Raw genomic sequence first — 15,236 nt, 5'->3', positions numbered from 1 at the left:
AAATGCTGGCGAAACCACCTAGGAGCAGGAACAGTCTCCTGCCCTCCCTGCGTCTGACTTTGCAAGCCTGAGCTGACGCAGAGCAGTGCGAGGCTCCTGGGAGGCGTTCCCCGTTCCCGTGGGATGCAGCGGTCCAAGGAGCGCTGCCCGCGCTGCGGGTCGGGGCTGCGCGCTGTGTGTAAGGCCTGAGGAATCCGGCGCTCCGGCCGGTCCCCAGCCCAAAACAAATACAACTGGTGCACTTCAAACACCTCGCCCCCTTTGTCAGCATCGAGCGACTGTAGCCTTTATTGGTGTGCCAGCCTTTTCACATCGCCTGAAAGTTTCAAACAACTTCATAGCCATGGGAGTGCTAATTAAAACATTCGGCAGTTTTACCGTCTGAGCAGTGTAAATATGATGTAAAAAGAAAATTAAAGAGCATTTACACAGATGCATACTTGTTCATTGTAGCTATAAAATCTAGCTGCAGGGACCTGGCAAGAGCAGGAGTCACTTACTCTTCAAAACAAGTTATTCAGCAAAAAATTAGACACCGAGTTTTAGCTTGGAAGAGTTATTCTTTGTTAGCTTCATTTTTTATTCATTCCTCCAAAGCCACACTTCTCCACTTTTTTCTTGGTTTATAATACTGGTCACTCAATTTACTGTTGAAATGGGTTGAGGGATGATTTGAAACAAAATATTTGTTTCACACTCTTGAGGTCACAATCCACACACAAAACTTTTTTCCCTTACTCATGCAGCAGCCACTTTCAGACAGTGAATCCCAGTCACAGGGAATAAAATCCCCTGAAACATCAGCCACAGGTTATGCCTAGGATAGGGAAGGCATTCTGGGGAATCTTATTTTCCAGCGTTGGTTGATGTTTCAGTCTGGGATTTCAAGAACACCAACTACAGTTGTTTACACTGCAAAGAAAGGAGCTTTTTGATCAGGGGAAGCTGAGTCACTACTCCCTGTTAGTTTTATCATTTAGCAGAGAGCGAGAGCTGATGCCTGATCTTCCTCTGACCTCTTATTCAAACTTTCTTTTCTGCATTCCCAGGCTGTTATATTCTGTTTAATCATGTCTCTTAGATTTTCAGGAGAATCAGATACTTTTTTTGTTTGGTGTTACATGATGTCATAGACAAAAGCAGCATTAATCCCATGAGGTTACCCTCCGGTCAGAACAGTTCACTGAGAGGATGAGACTCAGTCCTGGAGCTTTCTTCTGGGTCCTGAGCTATTTTCAGGAGTAGGGAGAGGGAAGGAGGGGGTGAACTGGTTTTTGTTTTGTTTTGTTATGTTTTGTTTTGTTTTCCCACAGACATCATAAGACAAACAGACCATGGGTCAGGTAATGTAAGCAACAGACAGCAAAAGCATTGCCAAAAATTGTAACCACCCAATCATTTCTGAAGGACAAAAATTCATTTAAGTGACACATGTTAATAGTATTGAATTCAAAACACTTTCTTTGACATCCAGATGTTGTAAAGTGCCATATACGGATTAACAAAAATATTTTCTGGCCTTTCAGATCTTCCTTCCTTATTTTGATCACAAATCAAGTTTTGGAGAAAATCTTTCCCACTACTGTCTACTGATCACATCACTGAAGTATTTAAAAATTTTAGCTTGCTTCCTATAAGGAAAAAATGGGAAGCATAACCACAAATATTTATGTTAGTGTCAGTGCTTATTATTGGAAGCTTAGTCCAGTCGGCTACAGTGCCAGTGCAAGAACATACCATCAGATATGGCAGCCAGCTCTGCCAGGAAGTTCAGAACAACATCAGCACACACCATCTTTATAAACTGGAAAAGACAGAGTATCCCCAATGGGAAGGTGTGGGTGACATGCAAAAATGTCCCCACTTGCAATTGCTTCTAGGGTGAAAGCTTTGGAAAGGCATGGCAGTATTAGCAACAGGCATGAGCTGGATTTGGAGCACCTTGCTTGTGGAAAAAACGAGAGCCCCAGATTTTGGTGTTAATTCCTTTGCAGCAGGTATGACCACCAGTGATGCTCTGCAGCATCTGGGTGTTTGCTTAGCTGTCTGCTGTCTGATATTGTACCAGGACCCAGAATTTTCTTGTAAGATGGTGGGGAGGAAGAGGGGAATTTTGGGAGAAGGGATTTAGGCCACCATACTGTAAAACCTGTTTGGCTTCCACTGCTTTCTAAGGGTAGAAGGGGTAGGCGGTGAAATTGCCAAGTTTATAAAATTTTATTAACTGATAAGATGGGTGTTCTCTTTTTGAGGGGAAGGAGTCCACAGTGATCATGATGCCAGTGCAAAGTTCCTTTTCCATAGCAGGCAACCTGTATTTCCCTAGCTGAGGATTGTGTGCTCTTCTTGTGGTTGTCCTTTGTGGGGCTTGCATTACCCATAACAGTGATAAGAAATAAAAGGCTGTTACATTACTAAGTTCTACTAATAGATAGTAGATAATAATAATTAGTACTATTGGGGAATGCAATTATCTAAGGGAAATAGGTTAAGTATAGAAGGCTCAGTAATGTTTCCATTAGCCTGCCCATTTTTTCTCTTTTCTTTTAAATATGTCAGCTGAGATCCCAAAGTTATTTCTGTGACAAAAAGATCCTCATTATAGTTTTACTGCTGTCATTGTAGTCTTATCGACAACTGTATTTAATAAATAAAGCCTTACAACAACAATGAGGGTCTATTCACTTTCTCAGGCTGCTTTATGACAAAGGCACTCAGTACACAGGAAAGCTTCCCATTTCTCCTTCCCAGGTGGATAATCTCTTTTCAACTGGGAAAAATATAGGCCCTTCTATCATCAAAAGTTTTTTAATCTAACAATAAAGGGAGCTACCTCAAAATTATTGAAATATAAGGGCAATAACAACAACAAAGACAGACAGCATCTCAGCCTAATCAAAAATCCAAGTAAGTCTGAGGTGTGGTCAAGAAGAGAATTCAAGTTCTTCCCATTCCCAGATGAGAGCTGTAACCACAACTATATTCAAATTCCCTGTTTGTTATATTTTCGTACATCTTCACCTATCAATGAAGCAGCTTCATTTTCTGGAATTTTAAGGTTTATGATGCATTTCAGTTTCTTCCTTTATGGGAAAGACACATTGCAAACATTGGGAAGTGTCTTGCAAAGTCTTGTCCTAACCTAACACGGCTGAGCAGTGTGGGAGGAGGAAGTAATGACTTCCCCCTGACCTGAGTAGCTGACATGTAGTCTGCCAAGAATCACAGCCTCTTTGCTCCAGGGAACACAGGAGCAAGTCTTCAGAGAGGAGGCGGGGAAGGGGGGGGGAATAAAGCGGGGGGCTCAGAAGTATGTCTCTGCCCCCTCCTGTGCTCCATGTGGCAGAAGAGAGTGGCTGCAACACTTAAAAGAAGTAATAAATTCCTCCCCACCTTTTTCCCCCACCAGTAGTTTGCTTGTGAAGGGTTGGGCAGCGCAGCCTTCTCGGGTTGGTACCATTTTGCAGTGCCCACAATGTGGGGTAGCATATAAAATGCAGAGTCTAGCCCATATGGAAAAGAAAATGGGTTTCCTGTGTGGACAGAAAGACAGAGCTGTAAGAATGGAATTTCACGACAGAACAAAAATAAAGCTCAGCACTGTTCCAGAATTTCTCGATTCTTATTCTAAACAGCAATAAACCCACCTCCCAAACCCCAGTCCGGACAAAATATTAGCATTCCCTCCACTCTGGTTACAGCTCACATCCCTCTTAATGCCTCTTGCTCTGCCATGAACTATTTGTATAAGAAAGGCTTATGTTTGAACTGGAATTGGCACAAATAATTACCCATTGGATATTCCTTTTCTGTAGAAATCTGATCTCTTTCAGTGCTTCACAAATCACAGAATCCACTGAGGACAGAAGCCTGTGTTTTCTTCTTCTCCAAAGAGAATAAAAAATCGGCAGTAACCCTGACAGCTTCCTGTAGTGTGGCTCTCACAGCTTATTCCAGATGAGCCGAACATTAAACTTGCCATAAAAATGTTATGATGGGAGGATGTATCTCCCACAGTACTCAGAAATTATGTAGTGAGTTTTACCATCATCACCCCCAGGTTGTAACCCTTCCCCAGCTCTTATGAAAAGTGAAAACAGTAAGAACGAATTTAAAAAAAACAGACCATAACAACGACAAATAATAGAAATAATTATCACTGGCAGCAAAAATGACCTAAGCAGAACCCAGAAACGGGCACCGCTTCTGTGTGCTTGGTGAACGACTCGACCTCACTCACCGGGGCACGGGGCATTGCGGGATTCACCCGCGGCTCTGAGTGCCTGTCGGCAGGACGGGCGGCGGCAAGGAGGCTGGCCCCCTGCTTCCCGCAGGAGGGAGGCTGTGTTTGAAATGTGTTTTACCCATGCCTGCCCCGCACGCTGGCGGTGCGATCGCAGTGAGTCAGCTGGCCCCGGGCTCCTCTCCGCGCCAGGGGAGGGGCGCCCCGCTCCCGCCGCTCCGCTCCCCTCCCTCTGCCCCGCTCCCGCCGCTCCGCGCCGCTCGCCCCTCAGCGGCGCGGAACGAGCGCCCGGCGGAAAAACCAGCGTTCTGAGCCTCTATTGATCGCTGGGAACATTCAGCTGCTGACATCTGTCAGGCTGCCTCTAATTTCACCAGCGATCGCCAGCAGAGGATCTGCCCCCTACGGTTTTCTTCTCACTGAGCAGCTGCTGCTCCTTTATAGTCTATTTGGTTATGTCATCATTAGCTTTTTAAATACGGGTAAGGAACCTTAAAAATGCTTTATGCTCTCAAGAGATCTGGAATTTCTCAAAAAAAAAAAAAAAAAAAAAAAAAAAAAAAAAAGTTCTGATGTTTCTCAAACCTCCCTCCCTTTCCCCTTCTGAAAAGGCTCAAAAATGTGGAATGTTGTGGGAAATTACTCAGAATGTAATAAAAAAATGTACATTAAAAAAAAAAAAATCTAACTCACAGCTTTCTTGGCTGAAGTGATGTCCCAGGGCTGGATCCAGCTCAGCAATGCTCTTTGGCCTTTCCCTAGTTTTCTCTTTCCAGGACCACATCCCTCATTTAGTTTCTGCTTCCAGGACGCTCTCTCTCACCCACACACACCACATAAATATACAGACACATACAGCTCTGACACACATTTCTTTCTGTGGCACAGCATACCCCCAAAGCTTCTTTTCCCTTTTACAAAGTTCAAGCAGTCCCTGTGCAGAGCACCTCCCTTCTCTGCTCTGTAGTCTCCAGCTAGATACAAGCAGTCCAAAACAGGGTTTATTTACTGGGTCTGCTTTTTTAGCCATTTGGACACTGCAAAACTCATTTTTCCTCCAAGCATATCTTACAAAAAGTAACAAAAATACTTCTGGAAAGTACCTGCTGTTCAGGTTGTTCTGCATTTTACAATGTTATTTTATTACTGCTCATTTTACATACACATGCTTATAGCTCACCACAATTTTTCTGACAAAAAACAATTGAAAATAACTTTACAAAAGGTCTTGCTGAGGATTTAAAAACATTAAAATATATAAAAGGGAGTTACTTCAAAGGTTTACAAAGTAAAACCAGCCCTGAATTTTATTGTTTTGGTAACAATTTTACCTTTCCTATCCAGAAGTCACTTCAAAAATTATGGTGTTCAGAGCTATACATACATGAGTATATAGCCCTCCATCTTTTTTATACCTCTAAATATTTCTGCTGTTACCATTCACTAATCTTCATGCTGTTTGTATCTTTCCATAAAAAAGCAGAATATTTTTATAATGAAAAGATCTCTCAAAGGTGATAATTACTATTCACATGAATATTACAGACTTCAGCTTGCTTGGGCTGTATTGAATGACTCACATGCAAATCAGTGGTGCAGAGATGGGCTTTTCAAAGCCAGTTAAAAGCATGAATTGAGGAATGCATTTCATGATGACACTCAATGCTGACCATGTAATAGGAAGTTTATTAGAATTCTTGCATGCTTAAACATAGACTTTGGTACTTTGCTTGATCATGCCATAAACGAGTATAGCTTAAATACGTAAATAGTTTAGAAAACACTGTGTGCTTAAAATAACGTTTTACCCTTTAAATGTTCTTGTCCATTTTCAAATTTTCCATCTCAGATGGTATTGCCATTGAAGGACACAGAGTTGAGAACGTTCTGTCCCTGGGGCTGCCCAGCTGGGTCACTTCAGCTCCTGCAGTAACTCACCTCAAACCAGCCAATGTGCCCGTCCCAACATAGCACGTGGCAAGGGATCGCTCTTGGGGAGGGAGATTTTCACACTGCTAAATTTCCACTCATCTGTGCTCTGGGAGATTTCAGGGCTGGTAAGGAGGGATCTCTGCAAAGATGCTTTGACCCATCAAGTACTTCTGTTTTGCCATGGCTGCTGCAATGGCCATCTTGCCATCCCATGTGGGATCCCAGCTTCACAGCTGAATACAGCAGGAAAGGCAGGAGGTCTCCCGGCCTGTAAAGGCAGGAGGTCTTCCGGCCTTATTTTGGCATAATTTATCCAAATTTTGAAGGTACTTCTTTAGATAACACACAGTTCTGGATGCCCCCATAAGGCCTCACAAGTCTTCCAGGCTGACAGGAATCCTGAAAAAGGATTGCAGTTTCTCTGTACTGAATTGTTTTTCCAGTTCAATATCCTGGCACTATGCTGCTTTCCAGGACAGATGTTGTTCAGATAAACATTTCCCCAGTAATGCTACAGAAACAGTGGCAAAGAGAAAAAGCTGCAGTATATCTCTGCTGTCCTATCTCTATTTGACACTGATATATTTGCAGAAGGATGGTGTTAGACACAAGCCCAAAGGGCTGTAGGTGTGTTACTAGGTTGGAATTAATTATCTGCAGGCAAAAGGGAGCCAGAACCTGCATGGCATTGTTTTGGCAGAAACATTCTTCTTGGCACAAGGGAGCTGTGTGTAGTCCAGAACCAGGGAAACCTGGGGATGAGGTGGTGCAGGGTGTCACATTGTACATTCTGACTAAAGAATTTGAAAGAGAGGGATGCAAATGGCTCTTTCCAGGTCTCAGTTTTTGAACTACCCCTAATAAAACTTTGTCAGAGTAATTGCTGCAGCAGTGAGAGGTCACTAAGGTGATTAGAAACCCTCTATTTTTGCATCTGCAAAAAAATCCTCCAGGAGAGGGGATCTTCCCAGGACCAGAGCCATATAGACTGTAGTAAAGGTAGAGGAAGCAAGAGAGAAATATAAGATCAGCTGTACCAATATCAGAGAAGCAATTTCAGATATACCCATACATCTGATAACAACATTTCAACCACTGGCTTTCTGATTAAAAATACTTTCATCATCTCCTAGACAGCTGCAGTTCCCTTAAAAGTTTCAGCCACAAAAGTTCATTGTTCATTCTTGCTCCCAGAGCATTTGTGAAGTGGGTTTTAGGCATCCAGCTCCTGCTGGCTTCTAGGGACCCTTGGAAGCCAAACTTCTTGAGGCATTTCTTCTCTAAGACACAGAAAAGTTTCTATATAGCATAGGAGTGGGTCGAACCCTGATATCTCTGCTCCCTGTAGCAATAATCCCTTCCCAACTGCTGATGAGCACTCTGACATCTGGAGTACCAAACCACCAGTGCCATCTCTAGGAAGGTGTGTTTTCTGACAAATCTTTCTGAAGCTCCTTGCGGGTTGAGGATGTGTACTAGGGCTTTATCTGCACCAAAAGCAGTTGGCTGGCTATGCATATTAAAAATATAGGCTATTTCTGCCCCAAAACAATTATAATCTGTGTTGCTTCCAAAACCTGTTTGTACTGATAAGCTTTTGTGTTTGTGCAGCAAAATAATTCTCCAGGAAATTGTGTCAGGTTTGACTGCAGCTGATGATTTTAATTTCACTTAAATAATATTTGCAGATCAGAAAATATGAAAGTATGCAAAGAGGTACCAACAGTCTGCAACAGAGAGTTCGCAGAGTGGTGGCCCAAAACTATCTTGGTAACCAAGCACGGTTTGGTAGAGCAAATCTAAACATTATGTTGATGGGCATTTTCATCTGCCACAGCTTGTCACTACCATCATACAAAGACAACAAAACAACAACTCTATATTAACATCCCAAAATCTCAGTGTTTTCTACAAATACCAGCTACATCTCAGCTATATAAAATCTTCAAGGCCTCCCAGAGAAGAGCCAGGAATGAGGACAGTTGTGCTTGCCTTTTTCAACATTCCACGTTTGGGTTTTGGAGTTCATCTAAAGGAATGACAGTAAGCAATCAAAGAAACAGATAGGTAATTCTATAGCTGATTGTACTGGAATGTCTTGGAAAAAGAAACTTGCGGATTCACTGAAATGCCATTTTAGCGCCAGTGCAAAAATTACATCCAGATTATTTTGCTTCAACATTAATGACACCAGAGAGACAGGCAGCATTAATTGAAGTTTGTGCTGTAACCTAAGAAATTAGTGATTACACCTGCCCTTTGTAAATGGCAGCACTCTGCCAACTATGAAATTACCTCTAAAGCAAACACAGGCAAAATTTACTGAGGCTGCTTGAATGTCAGAAAGAGCTGCTGCACATGGAACAGGGAATTGAGCAGAACAGGGTGGCTAATACTGCAGCATTTGAACTTTATAGTGGATGGCAGACAATCTAATGGGTAATTAAGCAAAGGACTGTTCTACTACTCAGCTTTAATAAAAACTGTATTTCCAAAGTATGGAAAAGTATTTAGATACGATTTGCTGAAAAAATTACAAGGAATCTCGGTGCACACATAAGGACTACACTGAGATGGAAGAATAGCTGACCATTCTGTCTGAGTAAACTATTACATAACAGCTAAGCTATAATAAAACACTGATTCCAAATCAAATAAGTCTCCCAGACTGCTTAAAATGAGTCATCAACAGCTTTATAAACATACAAAATACTTGACAAGGAAGTCTCTGATAATTTTTTAGTAATTATGTCTGTGAATTGTTCTCTGTTGACATCACTATTAGAAATGGTTTCCCATAAGCTTGCACTGCCTGTTAACATCTGCTCATTAATCACTGAGGCTTTGAATATTTCTTTCATTACAAGTTTATTAAAGAGTTCACACTGTTTGTTCAAAGAGTTGACTAATTAACACACAAACAATAGCTGAAGACAATACAGTTTTGTTTTGTTTAGATTTTTATGGCTTCAGAACACTCTGAACAGGTAATGATTTCACTAGATGATCACAGATGAAGAAATACCTGTACATCTTAGAAATACGTAAGGAACAGAAAATCATTTTTCAAGGGCCAAAAGAACACTTTCAAACCTTGTTTGTCATCTGAAGAAAACACTGAAATGTGATTTGGAAGCAAATGCAGAGCTAAGCAATATTTCTTAAGACAGTGCTGCAGGGCTGATAGAGTGAACAGAAAAATTTGGCCTAAAAATGACCATGAAAAAGGAAGGATGTAAACAGGGCCCAAGGAAAGAAGATCATCCCCAGGAATATGATTTTTAATGAAAGAGTCTGACAGTTACAACACAGTGTTTTGGAGGCAGGAAGGTCCTAAGTTCAATGGCAGCTAAAGTATCACCACAGGCAGTTCTCTTGACCTCTGTGGTACCTCAGTCAGCTAAGCTGTAAGGCTGACTTCCATGGAAATCCAGATGTTGCCTCTGAATTAAACTGTCCTGAGTAAATAAGTTACCAGAAGAACTGCATATCTGAAAAATACCTTAGCCAGAGGTTACTAAAGGATATTACTAATGACAGATAAATGAGGAACATTAGAGAATGCCATATTTGTAGATACTTCAGTCAGAGGTATCTTCTATGTAACACTTTGAGGAAAATAAATAATGAGTTTTTTACACTTTTAAGAATTAAAAAAAAAAAAGCCACTTGCTACTGTTTAATGAAAGCTAAAATACTTTCAGGAGAAGCAAACCTATAGTGGGAGCTCTCAGTCATTTTACTAGGTTATTAAAGTACAAATGAAATCCCTTGCAGTCTATCCTGAAAAACACAAACCCAGGGGCACTGATGGGCAATGCTTATGGAAAAAAAATTATTTCAGATGGCCAGCAAACTCTTGTTCTGCCCTAGGTAGAGCACGAATAGATACCACGCTGAAAATAGATCCCTAAATAAATAAAAGAAACACAAGCTGCAGGACAGCCATGAAGGCTTCCAGCAGGAAATGTTCCTAGTGGTGAGCTCTTTGTCCTGATGTGGACACACTGGTTTGTGGCTCTGGCAATGGAATGGGGACAAGGGCTGCCTGCTGGTTTGCTTCCTCTGAAGAACAGTTTTGGGAGAAAGAGTGACAGTAGAGGGCAAGAGGTGATGATGTCTGGATGCAAGGAATAACTGCAGTAGAGGGAAAGAGAGGATTATGGCTGGATACAAGGAATAACTGCTATGACAGTCACATTTATCCACAGCTGAGCACTCTGTTATGTCACAGCATAGCCATACATAGGTCCTGCATTCTGGATGAAACTACAGAAGGAAGAAATGCAGTTGATGGCGATCATAAGACCAAAGATAATGGGCAGATCACTGGGTCTTATGATTATGTTTTTCAAGTCCTCCTTCTTGTGCAATTTTTATTCTCATTTTTATTTTTATTTTTATTTTTGTATCTCCTTCCTTCAAAAAGTAGAGTAGCAAGAGCTTCACCTAGGATGGGTTGCTATACTGGAGTGGGATGGAATTTGGTCTTCACACTTTTCTTTGACACAAGCAGCTTTGGTTTGAACCAAAGAGAAATGAACAGGGATTTTGCCATTTTTTATTATGTGCAAAATGCTAAGAATGTTTAAAAGTAACAGTAACCAAAGTAACAGGGAATAGGAAATAGGAGAGACATTTATCCCCTTAGAAACAGCTTTATTCCCCTTGCATTTCTACAGGAGCATAGACGTTTTCTGTCTGCTTTGGCACCAGAAGCAGCTTTTACAAACATCAGGAATTTTTCTGTCTTTTACAAGGGCTGCATATACTGTATGTGAGAGCAAGAAAATGGACTTCAATTTTAAAACACTTTACCAATGCCACCAGCAGGACAGTGTAACATAATATGACATTATTCTGAACAAGACAGGCTGTAGAAAAAATACATTATTTCACAGCACTCCAAAGTAATTTTTAAAATTTTGTTTTGCAACTGGCTCCTGCTTGGTCAATCCACTCATAAAAGCAGCTGAAAAATGTGGAGTAGGTTAAGATGAGTATATGTGTCACTTGTACTCCCCTGGTTGGGAGATAAGTACAGTTCAGCATGAGAAAAGAGGCATTTTTATTGCAACAGTGATCCAGTAAAATCAGTCACAAAAGACCTGATCTAAACTCCATTAACATCCAGTTTTTCCTCCGAGTTAATAGGCTTTTAGTCAGACTTACTGCCTCTTCTACAGTATCCATCTCCTCTGATCTTAGAGAAGATTAGTACAAAGCAAAAGATATGCACGCTGCCATGAAGGTCATGTGCGCTGATCGGCCATAGCATATGCCATAGGCAGAATTTCATGTACCTCAAACTGACATCAGGAGCAATTTAGAGTTAGAGGAGAGTATTGAATAACAGCCTTTTAAATACAGTAATTATAAGGTCTTTGAAACAAATACTGGCGTTGTGATTTGGGGAGCCTGAGGAATTTAATCAGCCATTCTTGATCTAATTGCCAGTGTGATTTTCACTCTATCAGATGTGAGTTGTAATTGGTTTTGAAAAGTTTGACATACGATAGGCTTCTGGGCTCTCCTTACTTTTAAATTCTTTATTTGTTTTATCAAACAACTTTCTAAGCAGAATATGTACCCTGGTCTGAAACTCTCACCCTCTTTCCTAGTACACAGTGAAGTAGATGCTGAAATGCCTGGAAGAACAGTTCTGGAAAGCTATCAGAGCTAGTAAGGTCTGAGGTTTTGATATTTACAAAGAGCCAGAAACCACTTTCTGCTAGCGTCCAGTATTTTAATTTTAATGGAAAGAAAAATGAATCTTTGTCTTAAATCCCACAGTAGAAGGACAACTTCAGGAAAATGAAAGGAAATGCTTCTTCCCAGAGTGGAATTCATTGCTGCAGGAAATACTGGAGTCAAATACTATGTCTGGATTTCTACAGGACTTCAGTGGCACTACTAATAACAACTGTAATTTCAATTTATGAGCTCAATGCTGCACCAATAGAGTCCTTGCAGGATCTGGGCTTAGATCTGCAGATTTGCTGAGGCAAGAACCTGTGTTTAGAGTTATCTGTGCAGACAACAAAAAGGGATAAGAAAGGCTGAGCTGCCACAGGTGTTGTGGGAGACTCCAGCAAAACCATTGAAATATCAATGGGCTTTGTTACCTGTCTCAGGTAAAAATACTCCTTTTTAAGCTGAGGAAATTGCAAGCATAATTTTGATTCAGGAGTAATGCATCTCATAGTCTTCTCTTTCTGCTAAATTCAGCATGCTGCAGGGACTTTGGAAAGGGCAGCAATCTGGTCACATTATTTAGGTCTGATTATGGGGCTGAGCCTCTTCCTCTATGGCAGAAAAAGGGGAAGTGCTTTCTGTCAACAGAGGAGTGCAGAGAGGGGAATATAAGGAGGCTGTAAAGAAATGTGATGCAACACAACCTGGGTCTGATCCAGAGCTCAGCAGAGCCAATGGAAAGACTCGTAACAAGTCCTGGATCCTGCTCCAGAGGGATTTTAACTGTGCTCTGCAGAGAGCCCAGAAGCCACCTTCACTGGCTGCACAGCAGGCCCTTGTCCTCGTGCCAGGCAGAGGCGAACCCTGTCGAAAGGTTGTTTGTTATTGTTATTGTCATTGTTGTTGTTATTATTGAAAGAAGTATTTTCACAGCAGTGAAGGTCAGCTATGAATGATGACTCACTTGCACCGCAGATCTACACAAATAGCATGTGCTAAGATTACCATCTGGTATAACAATCTACATCACAAGACACCACATTTCCTGTTACCCAGGGTAAGTAAATTTCAGGCATGAGGGAAAATTTTAGCAAGTTTCCCCAAGTACCTTTGCAGAAAGAATAATGTGGCTTACACAGAGGGGGGAAGAGAAAGGGAAATTATGAGGTAAATGCTATTCCCCTCCCTCCTGCCCCCTCATCTCCCAAGAAGAAAAACATATTAAGTTTGCAGTTCTCATTTCTATCGTATTTAAAAAGTCAAATCTATGTAATGAATACCTGTCTGGAGGGAGTCCAGTGGGATGCTGACAGCCAGGCTTTCTGGACACTGTGTGAAATGGAGGGTGTATGTTTCACTCTCTCTCTCCATCTCTTTTTTTTTACTATTTATTTAATGTCAGGACAGTGCTGTGTGTGCAGCCGCTGTGAAGGGCGTTGGATCTCAGCGGTGCTGACGATGCCCTGCATCCGCTGGGCCTGAGCTTGTGGTGGAAGCACAACTGGGCCTGTGGCCTGTGCCCACCTGAGACATTCCAAAAACTGAGGAAGGGTCCACTCCTTCCTCCTGGTGCAGTGTGACTGACAGGGGTGGGCTACCAGCAGCCCCTCTCCTTGGAGATGCTAGTTTGGCAGCTCTCCAAGCGAGGCACAGATGAAAATACCAAGATGAATCAAGCTGGTGTGTTTCCATGGATGACAGTGGCCTGGCTGTGGCAGAAGCTGAGAGTCTTGTCCCAGCCAGAATGGCACTGCTGGCAAGGGGGAAAAAAAGCTTTCTGTGGCAGTGCTAAGCCTACACATGCCAGGTGCTAAGGGCCACATTCATAGCCTGGCAACATTTCCTGGTGCCACTGAGCATTGCTTTTCCTCCTCTCTCCATCCAATTTGCCTTTCCCATCACCCCTGTGTGAGAAGGGGCTGTGTCCCTGCTGGAAGATCAGCCCAGGGCTAAAGCCATGTCCCAGGGTGGTACTTCAGCCCCACAGCCTTTGCAGGGTGCCAAACACCACATCTCCTACCTGATGTCTCTCCCTCCAGCTGTGGCACTGCAACCCTCTCCTCGAAGGTCCTGGTCACCTCCCAGGAGCTGGCTGCTGGCCAATCTGACAAGGGAGAGGGGTGGCTCCTCCTCCAAAGAAGCTTGCAAAACCAGTGGCCCTTGAATTTGGCAGGAGTTGAAAGAAAGACCTGAGCCTTGGGAGGAGAAACAGATAAGTCTTTTCCAGACAAAACAGAGGTGAATAAAACAAATAAATAAATAAATCTGGGCAAGCCACTGGATGCCAGAGGCGCTGCAAATGAGTGAGGTGGCTGGGAATCCCCTTTGGGATGCTGGCAAAGGTTTCTTTGGCTTCGGGGAGTTCATGATGTCTTTTGCCGTGACTCAGTGCTGTTCAAAATCAGCTGCAGAGACAGGCCCCAGCAAGGATGAGGGAGATTTCATCTCCTGCACCTCCTGCTCACATTTCAGACAAAATCCAGGCACTTGGGAGGAGGCGTCTTTCTTTCTGAGTGTTTGTTTGCACGCTAAGGCCTGCAACCCTGGTGGAAATACCAGGAGACAGGCAGACAACAGAGCAAGAAACACAGAGATAAAGTGAACATAAGCCCTTTTTTCCTAGCCATGGGCACCTCTTGCCTTTCCCTGCCCTACCCAGCACATTATTTCCAATTGTGCCATCCAAAACTCTCCTTTCTGTGACTCACACTTGTTTTAAACCATCTCTGGGGTAGTGCTGATGCCTAGCCATGAGCACAGCTCCAGCAGGAGAAGTTGGAGCTGTTCTGTCAAAGCCTAAGACCATAGTAATTTGGGGAGAAAATCCTTTAAGTGGTAGGACTTGTCTTGGTTTTCTCCACAGCTTGAGCTATCTATGCCTCAGTGAAAGGGCAAAGATCAGATCTTCCTCTTGCTCCATGTAGGTCTAGACCTGCTGTAGGTCTAGACCTGTTTTGCCAATGCCTTTGATCAAAAGTTTAAAGTGCATTTTATCATTCTGTAAATGTTCTAAACTATCCCTGTTAATATTTCAACTTTTTTTCCATTTATTTGTTTCAAGGCATGAAAGATAAACCCTTCTCAAATGTTCACGGTCTTTCATGGTATATGGCAAAAGAAATTAGGAACAAACCAGCAGAACAGCACAGAGATTGTAAATTTAAAACAAATTGAACACTTCTGCATTTTTTATTTTAATCAAAATTTGTTCAGATGGGTAAGTGGCTGATGTGGATTTTGTGTTTTTTGTGATTTGCATGTTTCTTTAATATTCTCCTTTACTGACTGAACCTTATGCTTCAGGACCTGACCCTGAATCACCAACATTAAGGAGGAACATATCTCTGACTTTAGAAAAAACATGTTC

Source organism: Motacilla alba, chromosome 3 (genome assembly GCF_015832195.1).
Source record: "Motacilla alba alba isolate MOTALB_02 chromosome 3, Motacilla_alba_V1.0_pri, whole genome shotgun sequence".
Classification (NCBI taxonomy): Eukaryota; Metazoa; Chordata; class Aves; order Passeriformes; family Motacillidae; genus Motacilla; species Motacilla alba.
Note: the sequence above shows the minus strand (reverse complement) of the source record.